At 43.0% G+C, this 23,488-nt stretch overlaps 1 protein-coding gene across 4 annotated transcripts in view; it reads left to right on the top strand.

The window, feature by feature from the left end:
• The first annotated feature begins 5,707 nt into the window (after positions 1-5,707).
• The window catches only part of LOC126425294 (pyruvate carboxylase, mitochondrial), a 417,925-nt gene continuing 400,144 nt past the window's right edge, over positions 5,708-23,488 (top strand). For all 4 annotated transcript variants that reach the window (XM_050088273.1, XM_050088271.1, XM_050088272.1 and 1 more), the window contains exon 1: positions 5,708-5,811. The gene's annotated coding sequence lies outside the window, so the exon portion shown is untranslated. The remainder of the gene's footprint in view (positions 5,812-23,488) is intronic.

The following is a 23,488-nucleotide window of genomic DNA, read 5'->3' as shown; positions in this document are numbered from 1 at the left end:
CCTTGTGTTGCGAAAGCCCATATCGATGATGTTTCATTGAATGCTTCGCACGCTGATACTTGTTGATGGCCCAGCATTGAAATATGCAGCAATTTCCTGAAGGGTTGCTCTTCAGTCACGTTGAACGATTCTCATCAGTCGTCGTTGGTCCCGTTCTTGCAGGATCTTATTCCGACCGTAGCGATGTTGGAGATTTGATGTTTTACCGGATTTCTCGTATTCACGGTACAATCGTGAAATGGTCGTACGGGAGAATCCTCACTTCATCGCTACCTCGCAGACGCTGCGTCCCTTCGCTCGTGCGCCGACTATAACACCACGTTCAAACCCACTTAAATCTTGATTATCCTACCATTGTAGCAGCGGTAACCGATCTAACAACTGCGCCATACACTTGTCTTATATAGACGTTGCCGACCGCATCGCCGTATTCCGCCCATTTACATTGTATTTGAATATGCGTGTCTATACCGGTTTCTTTGGCGCTTCATTTCCCTACAGCCTGCCCATCCAGATCACCTGAAATTAATCGGAGTAGGCAATAAAATTCTTCTGGGTTTGAGGCCGCATTGTCAACTATGAAATGGCGACGTTTTGGCGACTATTGCAAGACGCCTTCCTCAGGGTGTACTGCTAACTGTTCTTCTAGGTTTGAGGCCGCATTGTCAACTAGAGGCAGGCGTCTTGCAATAGTCGCCGAAACGTCAGAATTTTAATGGTGTACTGGTAACTTGACAATGCGGCGTCAAACCCAGAAGACTTTTATTGACTGTGACACCGGCCGCGGAAGCCTACATTTACAATTAATCCGTGTGGCTTCTGGCTCCGTGGCTATCTGAAAGATGTGTTCTGTGCTCCACTTACGAACGTAGATGACCTGCGGGCACGCATCGCGCAACGCATTCTGAAAGTCACTCACGAGACACTCCACGTGTTGCAGACCACGCTATTTCAGCTTGTGACAGAAATCGATGGACAGCATATGTAGCATGTCTTGCACCAGTCTCACGACAGTTGAACGCCGATGTCATTTTGCTTTTTATACGGTTTTTGGTCCTAGGACTATTAAAAACTGATATAATTTTGTTTTTTATGCTGTTTTGGTCTCAGGATAGTCGAAAACCGTTTTTTTTTTCATTCGATGTGATACGACCTTGCCATGGTGGATGGTCTTACCTAACCCCGTTAACAGTGCTACAACTGTTGGCAACTGAACTTGTGTTGTCGTTAACATTGCACATTACGGGTGGTGTAATGTGCAGCTCAAACCACATTGCGATTCATCTGTCATTTGTAGTCGATCCTATTTACGTTAAGACGCTTAAGCGCCATCTATTGGTAAAATCGTAGTTAATTTTTTATTTTATTTATTTATTTATTTATTTATTGTTCCATGACGCTTCCACCTGCATCAATAGTATGCTCGTCAAATCTGAAGTCATTCTGAGCAGTGGTTCTCTTTCTACAGCGTTTTGAAACTAGAACTATAAAATTTTGGATACCCTGTACATAAATGATTATTACTCGAGTTTCGATGTTTTAAGTAATTAACAGTAATTAAAATATCGTCTTAATTAACTGGTAGTAATTAAATATCATTTCATAACTAAAAGTAGTATTCTGACCTTGTGCTTTGGCTCAAATACATCAGCTGCATCAAAAGCCTTCTGCAGAAAAGTGTCAATATGAGCATATCAGGCTTTGGAGGAATAGGTCACTCCCACAAAAGCTATTGTGTCACTGCAAATAAGATGTGGATGTGACTTCCAACGCACGTTAGTAAAGCTGGATACAATTTATAAAAGATTAACCGAATAGGATACATGTATCACAGGAAAGAAACTGACGACGTAAATGTAAGTAGGAAGACCGATAAGGAAAGGGACGATATTATAAAGAAATATTATGTAGTGCCCGGAAATGGTTATTATGCTACATCAGAGTCAATTTTTATTCCGTATAATTTTAAGCTATAGTTTACAAACGAGTAGCAAAACTACCTTAGGCCACCGTAGACCACCATAAGTAAGCTAGACGAAGGTAGTTTCCCTAGAAGCCTTGGTCAGTTAACATCGCAATCGCGTTATCTGTAGCTTACGGTGTAGCACCCCTACTGGGGTGTTATCTGATTTCGATCGTTTTGTTTGCGTGTATGATCAGAGTTTCACAAGGTTTCCCAGAAACCACAAGCGGTGAACCGCCTACAACCTGAATCAGGATATACATATAAAGGGCCCCGTAATCTGCGGAACATTTTTGTACTACGTAGGAAGAAAACTGTCTATTGACACACAGTCAACATGAGTTTAGAAAACATCGTTCTTGTGAAACACAACTAGCTCTTTATTCGCATGAAGTGTTTAGTGCTATTGATAGGGGATTTCAGATCGGTTCCGTATTTCTGGAAGGCTTTTGACACTGTACCACACATGCGGCTTGTAGTGAAATTGCGCGCTTATGGAATATCGTCTCAGTTATGTGACTGGATTTGCGATTTCCTGTGAGAGAGGTCACAGTTCGTAGCAACTGACGCAAAAGAAAAACGTGTCAGTCAAACTTCGGTTCCATTCTTCATCTAGCTTAAAAAAAATATTTCTGATATTCATAGACACCTTTCGCACTTATCATTAATAATAGGAAACTCTTGTCTTTGATCATGATGAAGAACATTTCATTGAGTACAAAATAACAACAATAGTAAATAATTAAATAGACTTTTCATGTTCATGCATGCAAACTATACTTGCATCAAAACTAATTGCTTTGGTTACATAAAAGCGCCGAAGTTACGCGGTCAACAAATTTTTTTTTTGGTTTGATGCGGCCCGCCACGAATTCCTTTCCTGTGCTAACCTCTTCATCTCAGAGTAGCACTTGCAACCTACGTCCTCAATTATTTGCTTGACGTATTCCAATCTCTGTCTTCCTCTACAGTTTTTGCCCTCTACAGCTCCCTCCAGTACCATGGAAGTCATTCCATCATGTCTTAACAGATGTCCTATCATCCTGTCCCTTCTCCTTATCAGTGTTTTCCACATATTCCTTTCCTCTACGATTCTGCGTAGAACCTCCTCATTCCTTACCTTATCAGTCCACCTAATTTTCGTCTATAGCACCACATCTCAAATGCTTCGAATCTCTTCTGTTCCGGTTTTCCCACAGTCCATGTTTCACTACCATACAATGCTGTACTCCAGACGTACATCCTCAGAAATTTTTTCCTCAAATTTAGGCCGGTATTTGATATTAGTAGACTTCTCTTGGCCAGAAATACCTTTTTTGCCATAGCGAGTCTGCTTTTGATGTCCTCCTTGCTCCGTCCGTCATTGGTTATTTTACTGCCTAGGTAGCAGAATTCCTTAACTTCATTGACTTCGTGACCATCAATCCTGATGTTAAGTTTCTCGCTGTTCTCATTTCTACTACTTCTCATTACCTTCGTCTTTCTCCGATTTACTCTCAAACCATACTGTGTACTCGTTAGACTGTTCATTCCGTTCAGCAGATCATTTAATTCTTCTTCACTTTCACTCAGGATAGCAATGTCATCAACGAATCGTATCATTGATATCCTTTCACCTTGTATTTTAATTCCACTCCCGAACCTTTCTTTTATTTCCATCATTGCTTCCTCGATGTACAGATTGAAAAGTAGGGGCGTAAGGCTACAGCCTTGTCTTACACCCTTCTTAATTCTTACACCCTTCTTAATACGAGCACTTCGTTCTTGATCGTCCACTCTTATTATTCCCTCTTGGTTGTTGTACATATTGTATATGACCCGTCTCTCCCTATAGCTTACCCCTACTTTTTTCAGAATCTCGAACAGCTTGCACCATTTTATATTGTCGAACGCTTTTTCCAGATCGACAAATCCTATGAAAGTGTCTTGATTTTTCTTTAGCCTTGCTTCCATTATTAGCCGTAACGTCAGAATTGCCTCTCTCGTCCCTTTACTGATCGTCACCTAGCGCATTCTCAATTTTCTTTAGCATTCTTCTGTATATTATTCTTGTAAGCAGCTTCGATGCATGAGCTGTTACGCTGATTGTGCGATAATTCTCGCACTTGTCAGTTCTTGCCGTCTTCGGAATTGTGTGGATGATGCTTTTCCGAAAGTCAGATGGTATATCGCCAGACTCATATATTCTACACACCAACGTGAATAGTCGTTTTGTTGCCACTTCCCCTAATTTATGTTACTTATAAATATAAGTTACACTTTGCAAAGGATGTAAAATACACAATTGACTAGCACTGAACGATGTGCGGTCCTCATTATGTGCAAAATAAACAAAAAAGGTGCCAGTGTCTCTTTCCCTAAAAATGCTACCAGTACTACCCGTAATTATCCTACTACTTACTCTAGTTTTGGTAGAGTGCACCTCTTACAAAGGGCTATTCATCTGAAGTTATCGATTAGAAATAGAGTGGTTAGTTGCAATCGATCTCGAATTTACGAAAAGAGCGGCGAGTTCGAAAGAATTATATCACACTGCTAAGTCATTAATAAGTAACAGTAATGCTTCTGTCAGAGTTATTGGAGCACATCAGAAATCAAATCTTAGTTTCAATCTCAGTGCAGTATATCATTCTGTGTTCTGCATGAAAATTATTCAGTCCAGCCGCAAAACTTTCTAGATACCTTTTTGAAGTGTGGTAAGCTTCGAAAACAACTGAACTTGAATTCTGAATAACATCGAAGACCTGTAATGCATTTTTATTTTGTGTACCCTACTGCTGCCGCAACCTGAAATGTATACAAGACGGTAACGCAGTAAATTAGAGCGTTAAGAGTCAAAGGCTGCGTTTTACATTCTATGAACGAGGCACTATCCGCCATTTAAATGACATTCAAATGTTAGTCACGACCGCTGCGATTCATTTTTATAGTCAAGCTGTTTTGTTAATGTAAACTTCTTTTCTTTTTTCTTTCAGTATCAACAAATAACTGTAAAAAAATAATTCAGTTCACGGTTCCAGATTAAAGTAAATAATTATAGACCAACAAAACGAGGAATTACTTCCAAGGTGATAGTGCGCTCAGCGGATGCAAAAGGTAACACAGACCACATGCTCTTCGTGAATGACCAGTGTAGTTACCGCTAATCTACTGTATCTGCAGTCCAAGATATAGAAGACTGCTGCATGTTATCAAAATTCTTCGAAACTCCCAGTATCTAGTAAAATACTTGTAAACATTTTAGATTATTGTACTATAGTATATCGATATCCGACTCTGTAAATTACTGTGAAGGAAATTTGGGTGTGAAGTCATTAGCGTTCGCTTCGAAGTTAAAGGTGTCAGAAGGAACAGATTAGTTACATCTCGTCTTGCGAAGGGTCGCTCGTAAATTGCGCTACGCCAATTTGTTACGCAAACGTTTCCTTTCACTTAGCCAATTCAAAAGGGTCTGTTGCAGCAGCATGCCGCTAGTAGTGCTTGAAGCTCGCCAGCAGATGGCACATTCGGAGTAGTTTCAGAATCTGGCCGCTAGATGCCACCACCAGTGGCTCCTGTAGACAGTTCCTTTGAACGTATTGTCAACATTAACCACCGCTGTTCTCTTTTAATATGCGCATGGAAATGTTCCTGGAATATCACATTTTAGTCCTTTATTGCAAGAGAATAAGGACGTCACTGTGTCGCGCAAGGTTATCGATATCAGTGACGGTCGAGTAGAACATCTTTCAAGCTACTGAAACTCTCTGGACGCACACCGGTACAGACGAAACACAGCTCACAGTAGTGTTCGTGCAGTGGTAGGGGAGTTGGTGTGCTGCTGGTTTCAGCAAAACGCTAGCGATTCGGTGAGTTTAATAGCTGCACTGACCAATAAATTGAAGCATTTAAAACCCAAAGACGATTCAAATAAGTCCAAATTCAGACTGCAACGTGATACGTATGTAACTTGCATCAAATTTACGGAAGACCATGTGAGCATGCAGGTGGGAATTGAGCGTTGATATGCATTAGCTAATACTATTCCTAATCGCGTGACAGCTTATGCCTGATGCAATATTGGTGACTAGTTAACTGACAAAAGTATTTTGTTTTCCCTTGCGTTAACCAGTAGCACCAGAGTACTGTACCAAATTCTTATAAACAGTTGCAATGATTTGCATGTATTTTAGTAATTTTCAGCTTCTAGTTACAGAACACAATCATGAACGCAATGAGTGAATTATGAGTACAATGTTTTTTTTTTTTTTTTGTATTGTGTTAAATGGGAAGGTTGTTACGGTACTAGTTTTACACGAATTGGAATCTAAAGATCATTGCCAATAAATTTCTCTGATCGGTAACTAACAAGAACTTTGCAGTACACTCTAGTGATGTAAGATCAGCGATATTGTAATTTAGAGGTCAGTAAATTTTGTCTACGAGTCGCGATGATTCCGACAACTTTTAAGGATATGCTCTGTTGTAACTGTACCTAAGTTACCTAGTCCTTTTTTAAAAATGTGCGCTAACATATCTGGTTATGTAACATACATAGGATGGCTTTCGGAACAACTCGAATGACCGGAGTGTGTACTGCATTGAGACGTGATTACGGAACTGGTTTGTAGGTTTATTTTTGAAAGCTCCGCTCACATGCAACAGAGCTGCAATGTCAGCGATATAACACAACAGAGGCGACCTTGAAGCAGCTCACGTAATCTTTCCCCCACCCACCGCGTCCCATTTCCCGGGTGTCATCATTCGGCTGACTTTGAACTATCGCTCTTCAGTCTCATTAAGTTCCACGTAAGGAACAAATAGCTCGATCGCTACTGACTTTTGACATAATTGGTAACACTAAAATCTCTAATTTAAGTCCGCTTTTCACTCACCGAGCCACAATGCAGTCGTTGATGAGCATGTTTATCTCTCGGTGGAAGTGTTTTTGAGATGCAGATGCGCGTCAGCTTAGCCTCTGACCATGTCTCACGCAGCAAGCGTAAGGAATAAATTAATGCCACAGTATAAATACTAAAATCCTTATCACATTCACGTTGTTTGCCTTAAAGTGAATGTGAGGATATTTTTCTATTGAAAGTGTGAATGCTGCTGTTTTTTCACAGAATCTTTACACAATATAGCACAGTTTGTAGATACCTCAATAGAAGTCTTGACGGATTGTTTGACCATGCGCAGTTCCATGGTTTGGTATTGAGGAGGGCGTGACACGACGTTTGTGGTTCTCCACATCTCCCCGCCTCCCTCCCCCAGTAAAATTTGCCGCCACCGTGCTACAGATGCTAATGACTTTAATATGGTAGTAAATTTTTGGATTAGTACGTAATACATGGCATTGTCGTAATTTCTAGAAAACAAACTGAAGAGTACACATCTAAAAAGTAAAATGTACATGACATGTAATTGATTTAAAAACTACAGCAACAAGCTCTCACAAATTACTGGATATAAGGCCTGTCAGTTATGCAAAAAAATGTTCTTTTCATACAGACCCGAATGTTTCAGCACGTTGTGTGCCATCATCATTATCCAAATATTAATTTTACGTTACAGGGCTACCGTCGATCTTCCGTACACCGGGTACTGTTACCTTGTCATCTGCAAATTTATCTTTCGCAAATAGTTTGTCGTCGGGATTTCAATGAGTTTTTGTGAAACATACACACACACACACACACACACACACACACACACACACACTTTCAACTTCGCCAAAACACTCTGTAAATGTTACTGGTGTGTGTTGCGACCAGTCCCAGCTATCGTTCACTTGTGTGAAATAAACGCCAACTGGGATTGGACACACACACAGCAACATGTACATTGTGTTTCGAGAAAGTGTTATTTTATAAACGAAGTGCTGCAGAATATGTAGTGCTTGTGTGTACCTCACAGCGCATGGAAATTGAGATGAAAAAGGATTTCCTGACACTAAATTTGCAGATAACCAGCTACCAATACTCGATAATTCTGCAGGGGTCATGGATAATGTAAAACTAACATTTTGATGAAGGATGCTCACTGACAATGGCACGAAGGCACCGAAAGTGTTTGGGTAACTGGAAGACCTTGCAGCCAGTAATTAGATCTACAAATTCGGCAAATGCAAAGGCAACAAATCCAAATGACAAAAATTGTTGGCATCATTTGTTCTTCAGTCGAAAAACTGGTTTGATGCAATTCTCAATGCTAGGCCATCCTGTGCAAGCCTCATCTGTGGATAACTGAGAGGGTGGTTTGATAAGCGTGGTAAAAAAACAAGAAACACTCTTTCGTAACCAACACACCATACTTGTCTAGTGTACTTCGACGAATACACACTTGGTCCAGCGATCCTCCAGCTTCATTCCATCGGAAAAGTAGGTTCTGTCAAACTCTACAAAATACTCGTTCATTGTATCATTTCCTCATTTAAAGCAAAGTTCTTCCCGGCAAGCCAGTGTCAAGTTAGGGTACAGGAAGAAGTGACTTGAGGCCATGTCTGGTGAGCATGGTGGATGAGAAACCAATTCAAGGTCCATTAAAGCACTTTCGCCATTGTTTTCGTTGATGTGTGGAATGGTGCCTTATCCAGGTGAAAGAGCACTTTTTTGCGAGCCAAACTTGATCTTTTTCCGGACAAAAAACGTATCAAACGATCCAACAACCACCAGCCTGTCCATGGATCGAGGTTTCAACAATAGTCACAGATGGACACGGAAAGTCTTGCAGATTGCGGTTAAACATCGCCAGACATGTTGAAATGTTGTGCCGGATGTGCTTTTGATAGACTGTGAGCAATGGTGGCACGCACCTCGCACTTCTTTGTAGCTAATTCTCCGTGCAGGATATTATGCACTCGCGCAGTTGAGACGAGTAAAGTCTCAGCAATGTCAGGAATTTTTATACGGCGGTCTTGAATTACCATATCACGAATTCTGTCAATAGGTTTTCTGTGACCTCAATTGGACGGCCGGTGCGCGCTCAGTCCTCGTTGCCTGTCCGACCACATTGAACCCAAAATGATCTTCAATAATGGTGCCTCTGTCCAACCGGTGAAATGATAATGTTTAATAACAGCAAAACACTCTGATTTTCTTCATTTTTAATCGCGTTCGATCCATCGACCAATCCAACATTGTATTCTACGCGTTCATTGTTGAAATTCTTCATACGAACCTTAGGACAATCAAGTTTACCAACCGTGAAGGCGCAACAAAAAATGTTCCATTCTTTCACAGAAATTTTCCAGACTTAACAAACTACACTCGGGCTGAGACATCTATTTGAACCTGCTTACTGCACTCGCTCCCTGTTCTCCCTTTACAATTTTTTATCCCTCCCGCCCCAAAGTCTCTCCATTAGCAAACTGACAGTCGATCCCTTCTTTTAGTCAAGTTGTGCCACAGTTTTTCCCTAGTTCGATTTAGTACCTATCTACCCATCAAACCTTCGGCGTTCTGCAGTAGCACAACAAGGTTTACCTTATCTGAACTGTGTATCGTTTCGGTCTTACTTTTGCACAAGGTTACACTCCGAATACCTTAAGAAAAGACTTATTAACAATTAGATTTATATTAAGTGTTAACATTCTCTTTTTCAGAAACACTTTTCGTGGCATAGCCCATCTGCATTTTATATCATGTCTACTTTCGCCATCATGAATTATTTTGCTGACCAAATAGCAAATCTCATCTACTTTTGGTGTCAAGTTCTAATATTGTTCCCTTAGCGTTGTCTGGTTTAATTCGACCACATTCCATTACCCTGGTTTCATTTTTCTCAATACTCACTTTGTACGCGCTTTTCAAGGCTATCCACTCTGTTCAACCGCTCTTCAATGTCTTTTCCCGTCTGGCAGAATTACAATGTCATCAGCAAACTTCAGTTTTTATTTCTCTGAAAATTAATAGTCCTTTCAAGTATCTCCTCTGTTTCCTCCAGAGCCTGTTCTGTGTGAAAGAGAGTGAATTGCAAAAAGTATTAAAATTTCAAATTTTTCACTCCTCTTTAGATATTAGCAAAGACAAGGGATGATGATGATGATGATGATGATGATGATGATGATGATGATGATGATGATGAAATACCGAGGTTTATTCCAAAAAATATCGATACAAGTCGGCGATGTTTCTACACGACATATAGATATCCAAATAGCTATACCGAGTGCCGATATTTTCATTGTATTCACAATTTTTTGTGAACATTTGAAGTTCTTGTTTTGAACCTGTAGTAAAACCTTTTACTTTCACTGTGTGGAGGTGTCATTACTTTTTGAGTTTCATCAATCCAAACAATCTTTGACTGTGTCACACAAAAATAGTCAGATTGCTCTTGGTAGAGGGGGAGAGGGATGCGAAGAAATAACACACCAGTTGCGTTTAGAAACAATTTTTAACGCAACTAGTGTGCTGTTACATTGGCAGTCTTCAAAAACAGTTGCTAAAACTGAACAAAAATCTAAATTACAAGACCGGTCTTTCAGTGGTGGAGACGTTTGCGGGGAAACGGTGACGTAATCGGCGCTCGGCACTACCAACATAAGATGCGATGTGTAGCTTTACCACGCAATTTTGACACTGCAACTGCAAGTTCGCTGGCGTTGGCATAAATGAAGAAAAGGAAGTAGACACGAAGTGTTCCGCAATAATTCAATGTGTGACGAAACCGAACGACGGACCCATCGGGCATCTTTTATTGTCATGCGTTTACCAATGTTAGCAAACTGGTTATCTCCAAGCGTGAACGTGCATCGTTTACCTTTCGATTCTTGCTCTAAAGGGGATAGATACGCTTTTAGCTTGTTAATGTACAGAATGTCTAATAATAATTCAATACTTATATACAGCCCTAAAACGGGTAGTATATTTGCAACATGCAGCCAATATTTTTATACGCATGTACTTATTTTTTCTATCGATATATCGATGTTTTCCCTCTGTAAATCGAGAGCCCAATTATATTTTCTAAATATCGATGTGTCGGATTCCTGATCTTTTAAAAATACCAAGTCCTACTTCCTACCACAACAAGCACGTTCTGGGGCATCAAGGGAGAGTCAGTTTGGTAATGGAAGTAAGTGTGGGAGTAAAGATTGTAGAGGCACAAGACGGCTAGTCGCTAACAGTATGCAGGAGAAATGCTGTGAAGTCTGGAAGGTAGGAGATAAGGTACTAGCGCTAGTAAAACTGAGGGCAGGGCAGGAGTCTATAATATCTGAAGATTTTTCTATTTTACTTCTGTGGGATCCAGAATACATTAGGCTGTATTGAGCCATTATCAAGCACACTGTCGTGTATTACGTATGTTGCTCATCACATTCTTTTGTCACATGTGATGACCATGATTCGTAACACGTGATATAGACGTGCTTTATAATGGCTAACGGCCGAAATGAGTTAATAGTATGATTTTAATAAAGTACAATACAGCCTGCAACGGACAATGTATTCTTTTATTAAACAAAAAATCCTTTGGATTGAAGTCTGAGGACCTGAGAGGCATTGGTATTGGCGAGTCACGACCGATATACCTGTTCTCGAAGAAGCGAGCTGCGTATTGCAGAACAGCATAAAAGGTGTTCTGTTGCATCATACATGGACCACACATGCGTACGCAGCCGCAGACTTTAACAGTGCAGAAATATTGGCAAGAATGATACGTCGTATCGGGGAAACCATTAGTTTCTGGACCTATATCTGTCAAGAGTTTTTGCTTGTTGCTGTATTTTACTCGCCCCTTCCCCGCTTTGTAATAGTCTAACAATCTGCATAAAGCTACGATCACGCTCCAAGTACTCCAGTGGTCAATGAGCCAAACAGAAACAGCACAGTGACTGAGTGGAGGTTTGTAGTGTGGTTCGACGAGTTGCGATTTTGCCTCTTGGAATTACGCAAAGTGCGCAGATAGTCCACAGTTAGGATCTTAATACGTCCACTGTTAGTAGCCCGTGTTACGTGGCTGCAAGTGGTACACCGCCCTTTCAAGATACATTGGCCAGACCACATTGCTGCACGAACATATCAGATAATTTAATTTACGCCGTGTTTTTTGTGTCCTCAGTCTTCCGACCATTTTGATGCAACACGCCATGGATGCCTCTCCTCTGCCAACCTTTTCATTTGAGAATAGCATTTGCAACTTACATCCTCAATTATTTGTTGGATGTATTCTAATGTCTGTCTTCTCCTACAATTTTTGGCCTCTTTAGCCCTTTCTTGCACCACGAAGGTGAATCCCTAATGCCGTAACGTTCCTATCGTACTGTTCCTTCTTCCTGTCAGTGTTTTTCATGTGCTTGTGACTTCGCCGATTCTGCAGAGAAACTTCTCATTTCTTGTCAGTTACTGAATTTTCAGCCTCCTGCTGTAGTACCACGCTTTGATCCTTTTCTGTTCCGTTTTTCCCATCCTCCATGATTCACTACCATACAATGTTGTGCTCCGAACGAAGATTTGTGGGGTCATAGGCACCAATTTGAGTAGACTACATCGATGCATCTGTCAGCGCTGATTCGATAAAAATGTAAATGTGTGACTAGGGCCTCCCGTCGGGTAGACCGTTCTCCGGGTGCAAATCTTTAGATTTGACGCCAATTCGGCGTCTTGCGCGTCGATGGGGATGAAATGATGATGATTAGGACAAAACACAACACGCAGTCCCTGAGCAGAGAAAATCTCCGACACACCCCTCTGACAGATGCACATCGCCCCGCTGTGTAGCCGCGCGGTCTTAGGCGCCTTGCCGCGGTTCGCGCGGCTCCCCTCGTCGGAGGTTCGAGTCATCCCTCCGGCGTGTGTGTGTGTGTGTGTGTGTGTGTGTGTGTGTGTGTGTGTGTGTGTGTGTGTTGTCCTTAGCGTAAGTTAGTATGTCTAGGTTTAGGGACCGATGACTTCAGCACTTTCGTCCCATAAGACCTTACCACAAATGTCAAGTTCCACATGCACGCCGGCCGCTGTGGCCGAGCGGTTCTAGGCGCTTCAGCCCGCAACAGCGCTGCTGCCTCGGTCGCAGGTTCGAATCCTGGCTCGGGCATGGATGTGTGTGATGTCCTTCGGTTAGTTAGGTTTAAGTAGTTCTAAGTATAGGGGACAGATGGCCTCAGATGTTAAGTCCCATGGTGCTTAAAACCATTTGAACCACTTGCACCCCACTCCAGTGCCATGGCTTCAAACTGGTCGAGGGTCATACGACGGGCCAGGTAAGTCCTATAACAAGAGCGCTGCAAACTGACCGGTATTTAGGTTAGAATAGACAATCCAAATGACAATAACATTTATTCCGGTGTCGGCTTACGTTAATGACGTCTTCAGAATTTTTCGTCTCTTATCGCTGGTGCTGGCGGCTCGTAGTTTTTCTCTCGATACCACCACTATGCTCTCGCGTGACTAATATTTCATCCCGTGACCTTACAAACGAGCCCTCTTAATAGCGAACCAGTATTCTGGGTGGATTGAATGCGTCTTAGTAAGTGGAACACACTGTCAGCAGTCCGACCTCAATATGGAGAAATCACCACTTGTAAAAGTAGCTTCTATGGTATGGCATGGTAAAGTAAGTACCCCTGGTCTAGGGGTAGCGTCTTTGATTCATAATTGAAACGTCTTCGGTACAGGGTTCGATCCCCGCCACTGCCTAAATTTTGATAAATAATCAGCATTGGCGGCCGAAGACTTCCGGCATAAGAAGTCAGCCTCATTCTGCCAACGGCCTTGTCAAAGAGGGCGGAGGAGCGGATAGAGGTTCAGGGCACTCTCTTGTCCTAGGGGTGGGAAATTGCCCCTAAAGGCGGAAGAATCAGCTGTAATTGAAGAAGTGTCATGATCTCTCCATTGGCAAAAGATTCCGGAATAGTCCCCCATTCGGATCTCCGGGAGGGGACTGCCAAGGGAGAGGTTACCATGAGAAAAAGATTGAATAATCAACGAAAGGATAACGTTCTACGAGTCGGGGCGTGGAATGTCAGAAGCTTGAACGTGGTAGGGAAACTAGAAAATCTGAAAAGGGAAATGCAAAGGCTCAATCTAGATATAGTAGGGGTCAGTGAAGTGAAGTGGAAGGAAGACAAGGATTCCAGGTCAGATGAGTATCGGGTAATATCAACAGCAGCAGAAAATGGTATAACAGGTGTTGGATTAGTTATGAATAGGAAGGTAGGGCAGAGGATGTGTTACTGTGAACAGTTCAGTGACCAGGTTGTTCTAATCAGAATCGACAGCAGACCAACACCGACGACGATAGTTCAGGTATACATGCCGACGTCGCAAGTTGAAGATGAACAGATAGAGAAAGTGTATTAGGATATTGAAAGGGTAATGCAGTATGTAAAGGGGGACGAAAATTTAATAGTCATGGGCGACTGGAATGCAGTTGTAGGGGAAGGAGTAGAAGAAAAGGTTACAGGAGAATATGGGCTTGGGACAAGGAATGAAAGAGGAGAAAGACTAATTGAGTTCTGTAACAAGTTTCAGCTAGCAATAGCGAATACCCTGTTCAAGAATCACAAGAGGAGGAGGTATACGTGGAAAAGGCTGGGAGGTACGGGAAGATTTCAATTAGATTACATCATGGTCAGACAGAGATTCCGAAATCAGATACTGGATTGTAAGGCGTACCCAGGAGCAGATATAGACTCAGATCACAATATAGTAGTGATGAAGAGTAGGCTGAAGTTCAAGACATTAGTCAGGAAGAATCAATACGCAAAGAAGTGGGATACGGAAGTACTAAGGAATGACGAGATACGTTTGAAGTTCTCTAACGCTATAGGTACAGCAATAAGGAATGGCGCAGTAGGCAGTACAGTTGAAGAGGAATGGACATCTCTAAAAAGGACCATCAGAGAAGTTGGGAAGGAAAACATAGGTACAAAGAAGGTAGCTGCGAAGAAACCATGGGTAACAGAAGAAATACTTCAGTTGATTGATGAAAGGAGGAAGTACAAACATGTTCCGGGAAAATCAGGAATACAGAAATACAAGTCGCTGAGGAATGAAATAAATAGGAAGTGCAGGGAAGCTAGGACGAAATGGCTGCAATAAATGTGAAGACATTGAAAAAGATATGATTGTCGGAAGGACAGACTCAGCATACAGGATAACGTCAAAATATCCTTTGGTGACATTAAAAGCAACGGTGGTAACATTAAGAGTGCAACGGGAATTCCACTGTTAAATGCAGAGGAGAGAGCAGATAGATGGAAAGAATACACTGAAAGCCTCTATGAGGGTGAAGATTTGTCTGATGTGATAGAAGAAGAAACAGGAGTCGATTTAGAAGAGATAGTGGATCCAGTATTAGAATCGGAATTTAAAAGAGCTTTGGAGGACACGGTCAAATAAGGCAGATAGGATAGATAACATTCCATCAGAATTTCTAAAATCATTGGGGGAAGTGGCAACAAAACGACTATTCACGTTGGTGTGTAGAATATATGAGTCTGGCGATGTACCATCTGGCTTTCGGAAAAGCTTCATCCACACTATTCGGAAGACGGCAAGAGCTGACAAGTGCGAGAATTATCGCACAATCAGCTTAACAGCTCATGCATCGAAGCTGCTTACAATAATAATATACAGAAGAATGGAAAAGAAAATTGAGAATGCGCTAGGTGACGATTAGTTTGGCTTTAGGAAAAGTAAAGGGACGAGAGGGGCAATTCTGACGTTACGGCTAATAATGGAAGCAAGGCTAAAGAAAAATCAAGTCACTTTCATAGGATTTGTCGACCTGGAAAAAGCGTTCTACAATATAAAATGGTGCAAGCTGTTAGAGATTCTGAAAAAAGTAGGGGTAAGCTATAGGGAGAGACGGGTCATATACAATATGTACAACAACCAAGAGGGAATAATAAAGAGTGGACGATCAAGAACGAAGTGCTCGTATTAAGAAGGGTGTAAGACAAGGCTGTAGCCTTTCGCCCCTACTCTTCAATCTGTACATCGAGGAAGCAATGATGGAAATAAAAGAAAAGGTTCAGGAGTGGAATTAAAATACAAGGTGAAAGGATATCAATGATACGATTCGCTGATGACATTGCTATCCTGAGTGAAAGTGATGAAGAATTAAATGATCTGCTGAACGGAATGGTCTAATGAGTACACAGTATGGTTTGAGAGTAAATCGGAGAAAGACGAAGGTAATGAGAAGTAGTAGAAATGAGAACAGCGAGAAACTTAAGATGAGCATTGATGGTCACGAAGTCAATGAAGTTAAGGAATTCTGCTACCTAGGCAGTAAAATAACCAATGACGGACGGAGCATGGAGGACATCAAAAGCGGACTAGCACAGGCAAAGAGGATATTCCTGGCCAAGAGTAGTCTACAAATATCAAATACCGGCCTTAATTTGAGGAAGAAATTTCTGAGGATGTACGTCTTGAGTACAGCATTGTATGGTAGTGAAACATGGACTGTGGGAAAACCGGAACAGAAGAGACTCGAAGCATTTGAGATGTGGTGCTATAGACGAATGTTGAAAATTACGTGGACTGATAAGGTAAGGAATGAGGAGGTTCAACGCAGAATCGGAGAGGAAAGGAATATGTGGAAAACACTGATAAGGAGAAGGGACAGGATGATAGGACATCTGCTAAGACATGAGGGAATGACTTCCATGGTACTAGAGGAAGCTGTAGAGGGCAAAAACTGTAGAGGAAGACAGAGATTGGAATACGTCAAGCAAATAATTGAGGACGTAGGTTGCAAGTGCTACTGTGAGATGAAGAGGTTAGCAAAGGAAAGGAATTCGTGGCGGGCCGCATCAAACCAGCCAGTAGACTGATGACAAAAAAAAGTCTGAGATACCCCACCGAATTGTTCTTGCGTTACCACTGTGCATGTGGTAATAATTTGACTGCGAGTTAACATTTCGAAAAATTAGTGGTTCCAGAATGAGATTTTCACTCTGCAGCGGAGTGTGCGCTGATGTGAAACTTCCTGGCAGATTAAAACTGTGTGCCCGACGAGACTCGAACTCGGGACCTTTGCCTTTCTGTAAAGTTTGGAAGGTAGGAGACGAGTTACTGGCAGAAGTAAAGCTGTGAGGACCGGGCGTGAGTCGTGCTTCCGTAGCTCAGATGGTAGAGCACTTGCCCGCGAAAGGCAAAGGTCCCGAGTTCGAGTCTCGGTCGGGCACACAGTTTTAATCTGCCAGGAAGTTTCAATTAGAGGTTGCTGGACAGGAATGTATTTATTATACTTAATATTACGTATGGTTTTGTCAATTCGAAAAATAAACGTTCAAATGTTGAAAAAAAAAATTGTCACCTGGTGGATACCCTTGCCAGCGCCACAACGTCGTCACAAGTCAAAGCGAAATACGGGTCGACCCGTAGGGACCTGCTAAACCGCAACAGAAACAAGTGACGTATTGTGATTAAACAGGCGGAAAGTCTCCTAATTTACTTAATTGATTTGTAAATGGCAAACTCGAAGCTATAAGTTGTAGACAGAAACTGCCGTCGCAGTCTGATGTGATAATTTGTGACGTAAGAGGGATAGGTGCTGGGCTGAGCTTGTGTGGAGATACTTCAAGTAGATAAAGAGGTTAGCACAGTACAGGAATTCGTGGCTGGTCACATCTAAGCAGTCAGAAGAAATGAATTGAAATGCGCGTACAGTGTGTGTTGGTCGGGAGACGCCTATGTGGGCGTTCGATGTTCTGGTGAAAGTCTTTTTTATGTGACGCCACGTTGACGACTTGCGCGTCGATGATGAAATAAGGACAACTCAACACCGAGTCCCCGAATGCAGAAAATGTCCGACCAGGCTGCAATGGAGGGCGGACCCCTGCTATGGCATCAGCACACTGATGCACACTGGACTCGCATTGGGAAGGACGACAGTTCAAATCCGCGTCCGGTCATCCTGATTTAGTTTTCCGTGATTTCCCTAAATTGCTTCAAGCAGATGCCACGATGGTCCATAGGGCACTGCCGACTTCCTTTCCCAATCCGATGAGACCAATGACCCCGCTGTTTGCTCCCCTTCCCCAAACTAAGCAACGAACCAACCAATCGGCTGTGGATGTGCACCCAAGTCAGAAGGTTATCGCAGAAAAGGATGAATAAATACATGGTTTCGCGATTTATATGGGAAGGAGGCTAGAACAACCCGGGCATGTGGATTGCTTCAAGGCAGCAAGCCATGAGGATTTTGAGTTGATGCACAATACTAGAGGAAAACAAATACGACAAGCAAGACAGTGCATATTGCAGGAATTGCTTGTAGTAGTAATAGTAGGGTTGGTTGGTGGTAGGGGACCAAACAGCGAGGCCATCGGTCCAATCGGATTTGGGAAGGAAGTCGGCCGTACTCTTCTCGTACAGGAACCGTCTTGACCTTTGCCCTAAGCGATTTAGGAAATCACGAAAGACCTAAATCAGGATGGACGGATGCGAATTTGAACCGTCGTTCTTCCGAATGCGAGTCCGGTGTACTAACTACTGCGCCGCCTCGCTCGGTGATTGGTACTTGCAAGCATTATATTATATTGTATGTTAACCGGGGACCTAGAAACGACGGAGAGGCTCCGTCCCTGCCGCAGCCGCAGTGGTCCGCAACCCCACGACGACTACCGCAGTCCACTTCACCCCTCCGCCGCCTCACACCGAACCCAAGGTTATTGTGCGGTTCGGCCCCCGGTGGACCTCCCAGGGAACGTCTCACACCAGACGAGTTTAACCCCGATGTTTGCGTGGTAGGGTAATGGTGATGTACGCGTACATCGAGAACTTGTTTGCGCAGCGATCACCGACATAGTGTAGCTGAGGCAGAATAAGGGGAACAGGACAGAATTCGCTGAGGCAGATGGAAAACCGCCTAAAAACCATCCACAGACAAATCCGCGGGGCGGATTCGTGCCGGGGACCAGATGCTCCTTCTCGCCCGGAAAGTCGTGCGTCAGCCCACACGGCCAAAAGCATTATATAATACGCAATCAAATTATTGAGAGACAGAGGGAAAAAGGAAGTGTCGTTTATTTCAAAATTATTCGCCATAACTAATATATTTATACCACTATGAGACAAGACTAAGGAATGACGAGATACGGTTGAAGTTCTCTAAGGCCATAGATACTGGAGTAAGCAATTGGCTCTGAGCACTATGGGACTCAACTGCTGTGGTCATCAGTCCCCTAGAACTTAGAACTACCTAAACCTAACTAACCTAAGGACATCACACACATCCATGCCCGAGGCAGGATTCGAACCTGCGACCGTAGCAAGTAAGCAATTGTTCAGTAGCCAGTACAGTTGAAGAGGAATGGACATCTCTAAAACGGTCCATCACAGAAGTTGGGAAGAAAAACATAGGTACAAATAAGGTAACTGCGAAGAAGCCATAGGTAACAGAAGAAATACTTCAATTGATCGATGAAAGGCGAAAGTACAAAAATGTTCAGGGAGACTCTGGAATACAGAAATTAAAGTAGCTGAGGAATAAAATAAATAGGAAGTGTAGGAAAGCTAAGACATAATGACTGTAGGAAAAGTGTGAAGACATCGAAAAAGAAATTGTCGGAAGGACAGGTTCAGCATACAGGAAAGTCAAAACAATCTTCAGTGACATTAAAATCAAGAGTGATAACATTGATACGGAAATTCCACTGTTAAATGCAGAGGAGAAAGCGGATAGGGAGAAATAACACATTGATAGCCTCTATGAGGGGAAAATTTGTCTGATGTGATAAAAGAAGAAACAGAAGTCGATTTAGAAGAGATAGAGGAGTTCATTATTAGAATCAGAATTTAAATGAGCTTTAGAGGACTTAAGAAAGATAGTTAACATTCCACCAGACTTTCTAAAATCATTGGGGAAGTTGCAACAAAACGTTAGTGTGTAGAATGTAGCCGGCCGGAGTGGCCGAGCGGTTCTAGGCGCTACAGTCTGGAACCGCGCGACAGCTACGGTCGCAGGTTCGAATCCTGCCTCGAGCATGGGTGTGTGTGATGTCCTTAGGTTAGTTAGGTTTAAGTAGTTCTAAGTTCTAGGGAACTGGTGACCTCAGCAGTTAAGTCCCAAAGTGCTCAGAGCCATTTTTTGTAGAATGTGAGTCTGGGGACGTACCATTTGACTTTCGGAAAAATATCGTCCACACAATTCTGAAAACGGCAAAAGCTGACAAGTGCGAGAATTATCGCACAATCAACTTAACAGCTCATGCTTCAAAGTTGCTGACAAGAATAAAATACAGAAGAATGGAAGAGAAAACTGAGGATGCGCTAGATGACGCTCAGTTTGGCTTTAGAAAAGGTAAAGGCACGAGAGAGGCAATTCTGACGTCGCGGTTAATAATGGAAGCAAGACTAAAGAAAAATCAAGACACATTTATAGGATTTGTCGACTGGAAAAGCGTTCGACAAAAAAATGGTGCAATATGTTCGAGATTCTGAAAAAAGTAGGGGTAAGCTATAGGGAGAGACGGGTCATATACAATATGTACAACAACCAAGAGGGAATAATAAGAGTGGACGATCAAGAACGAAGTGCTCGTATTAAGAAGGGTGTAAGACAAGGCTGTAGCCTTTCGCCCCTACTTTTCAATCTGTACATCGAGGAAGCAATGATGGAAATAAAAGAAAGGTTCAGGAGTGAAAAAACATGATACCATTCGCTGATGACATTGCTATCCTAAGTGAAAGTGAAGAATTATATGATCTGCTGAGCGGAACGAACAGTCTGAGTACAGAGTATGGACCGAGAGTAAATCGAAGAAAGACGAAGGTAGTGAGTAGCAGTAGAAATGAGAACAGCGAGAAACTTAACATCAGGATTGATGGGCCCGAAACAGATGAAGTTAAGGAATTCTGTTACGTAGGCAGTAAAATAACCAATGACGGACGGAACAAGGACGACATGAAAAGCAAACTAGCAATGGCAAAAAGGCATCCTTGGCCAAGAGAAGTCTACTAATAACAAGTATAGGCCTTAATTTGATGAAGAAATTTCTGAGAATGTACGTCTGGAGTACAGCATTGTGTGGTAGTGAAACATGGACTGTGGGAAAACCGGAACAGAAGAGAATCTAAGCATTTGATATGTGGTGCTATAGACGAATGTTGAAAATTTGGTGGACTGATAAGGTAAGGAATGAGGTGGTTATACGCAGAATCGGAGAGGAAAGGAATATGTGGAAAACACTGATAAGGAGAAGGGACAGGATGATAGGACATCTGCTAAGACATGAGGGAATGACTTCCATGGTACTAGAGGGAGCTGTAGATGGCAAAAACTGTGGAGGAAGATAGAGATTGGAATACATCCTGCAAATAATTGAGATGAAAAGCTTATCACAGGACAGGAATTTATGGCGGGCCGCATCAAATCAGTCAAGACTGATGACCAAGAAAGACAAGACTATTAACGCCCACATGGAAAAATGTTTGCGGCTGCCTGCGGAACCAGGATTGTACCCAGGCGTTGCACCTTTCCGTCCGAAAATCTACGGACACGAATATCTTTCCCCAGGGTTCCAAAAATATGGAAATCGCATGGGGAGATACGAGACTGTATGGAGGATGTCCGTAGCTTAGAGGTAGCGTTACCGCTTACCACACAGGGGGCCCGGGTTCGATCCCCGGCAGGGGATTGGGTGTTGTGTCCATCATTTTCATCATCATTGACTTGCAATTCGCCGATGTGGCGTCACCAAAACAGGACTTGCAATACGGCGGCCGAACTCCCCCGAATGGGGCTTCCCGGCCAACAATGCCATACGATCATTTCCATTTTCCATGGAGGATGTGTGAGGGCTTCCCAGCCAAACTGTTGCGACGCACTCGAAACAGTGGCAACGTGAGTGGGCATTGTTCTGCACCAGAATGACGCTATCCGTCGAAGTTCTTGGGCGTTTGGACTTGATGGCGCGCTTCAGTTGTTGGAAAGTGCCCACGTAGCGCTGTGTGTTAGTTGTGGCGCCGTTTTCCAGAAAGTCAATGAGCAAGCGGCCCCTTGCAACCAAAGAAAGCCAAGACGTTCCTGGAGCTGGCGTGCCTGTTGTTTCGACTACGGTGCAGAAGTTTCGCTGGGAAGCCCTTAGACATCCTCCATACAATCCCGGTCTCTCCCCATGTGATTCCCTTATTTTTGGAGCCCTAAAGAGAGGCATTCTTGGCAGGCGATTTACTTCGAACTAGATGGTGCACGTATGGAGTCACGGTTCTACAGGCAATTGCAAACATTTTTTCCATGAAGGCGTTAAGCGTCTTGTCTCTGTGGTATAAATATATTAACAGTTATGATGGTTACTTTTCAGATAATAAACTGTTTACTTAGTTTCTTTCCATCTGTATCGTTCACATTTGGCTGCCTCTTACACATTGACCTGTGGGAATGTGTGTGGCCAGCCGCCAGCAGACATGCAGAGGAGTTGCCCGCCGGTGCATCGCCTCCGCTGAAGTTCCTATGCTATCGGCTTTAGAGAGCTGCGGGGTAGGAGCCAGCAGATCAATGAACCCGTCTAGCGACCTTCAGAGAACCTGTTTGGCGTAAAAGAGCCGGAAAAGGGCTCCATCCTGACATCACAACCTGCTCTGCCTGTCTGTGTGGTTCTTACGACTGTGGTATGAGTCAGGACGACGCTGCGTCTGGCCAACGCGCGGGCGTGTACAGCAGGTCAGTGGCCCATTCATCACTGCTGGCGCTCGCCGCTTGCGTCCGGAATATTTTCTAGTTGCTTCCGTGCGCTAGAGAGAGAGAGAGAGAGAGAGAGAGAGAGAGAGAGAGAGAGAGAGAGAGAGAGAGATATAGATGTGGGGAGGGGCAACTGGGCGTTCCTGTCATCTCTGGTGTAAGGCGGTTGATGATGATGATGATGATGATGATGATGTCCCATACTCCTTGACAGAGCGTAGGGGAACGATGCGGGAGACCCGCACCGCCGTACTAGGCAAGATCCTAGTGGAGGTGGTTTGCCGTTGCCGTAATGGGGATGAATGATGATGATGAAGACGACACAACACCGTCATCTCGAGGCAGGTGAAAATCCCTGACCCCGCCGAGAATAGAACCCGGGACCCAGTGCTCGGGAAGAGAGAAAGCTACCGCGAGACCACGAGGGCGTTTCATAGAATATTGGTATTTCCCCCAAGAAATATCGACAAGTAGTTGCGATACTTTACCCCCGATACATCTAAATGGCAGTATCGAGTGCCGATATTTTTTATTTATATTTTCACTATATATTTGAAATTGTTCTTTCGAAATTGTAGTAGAACACAATTTTACTTCCACTGTGTGAAAGAGCTTTCGTCGGGTCCAGCCTTTCTCTCTGTGTGAAGCGAATATAGGTGGTACGAAAGTAGTAGACTGCACTGGCGTGTGAGGACGGGGGGAGGGAGGTGTGAATAGAATAAGATTTCCGATGTGAAGAAAAAGCACACCACTTCCTTTAAGAAAACCATTTTTGACGCTGTGTGCTATTTCTTCTCGTAGAAGCTCTTCAAAAACAGTTGCTGCAAATGAACAAAAATCTAAATGACAAGATCGGTCTTTGCCGTGGGCGGAGACGTGTGTGGGGGAAATGTTGACGTAATCCGCATG

This window comes from Schistocerca serialis, chromosome 10 (assembly GCF_023864345.2).
Source record: "Schistocerca serialis cubense isolate TAMUIC-IGC-003099 chromosome 10, iqSchSeri2.2, whole genome shotgun sequence".
Taxonomy (NCBI): domain Eukaryota; kingdom Metazoa; phylum Arthropoda; class Insecta; order Orthoptera; family Acrididae; genus Schistocerca; species Schistocerca serialis.
This window is presented reverse-complemented; position numbering and strand designations above follow the sequence as displayed.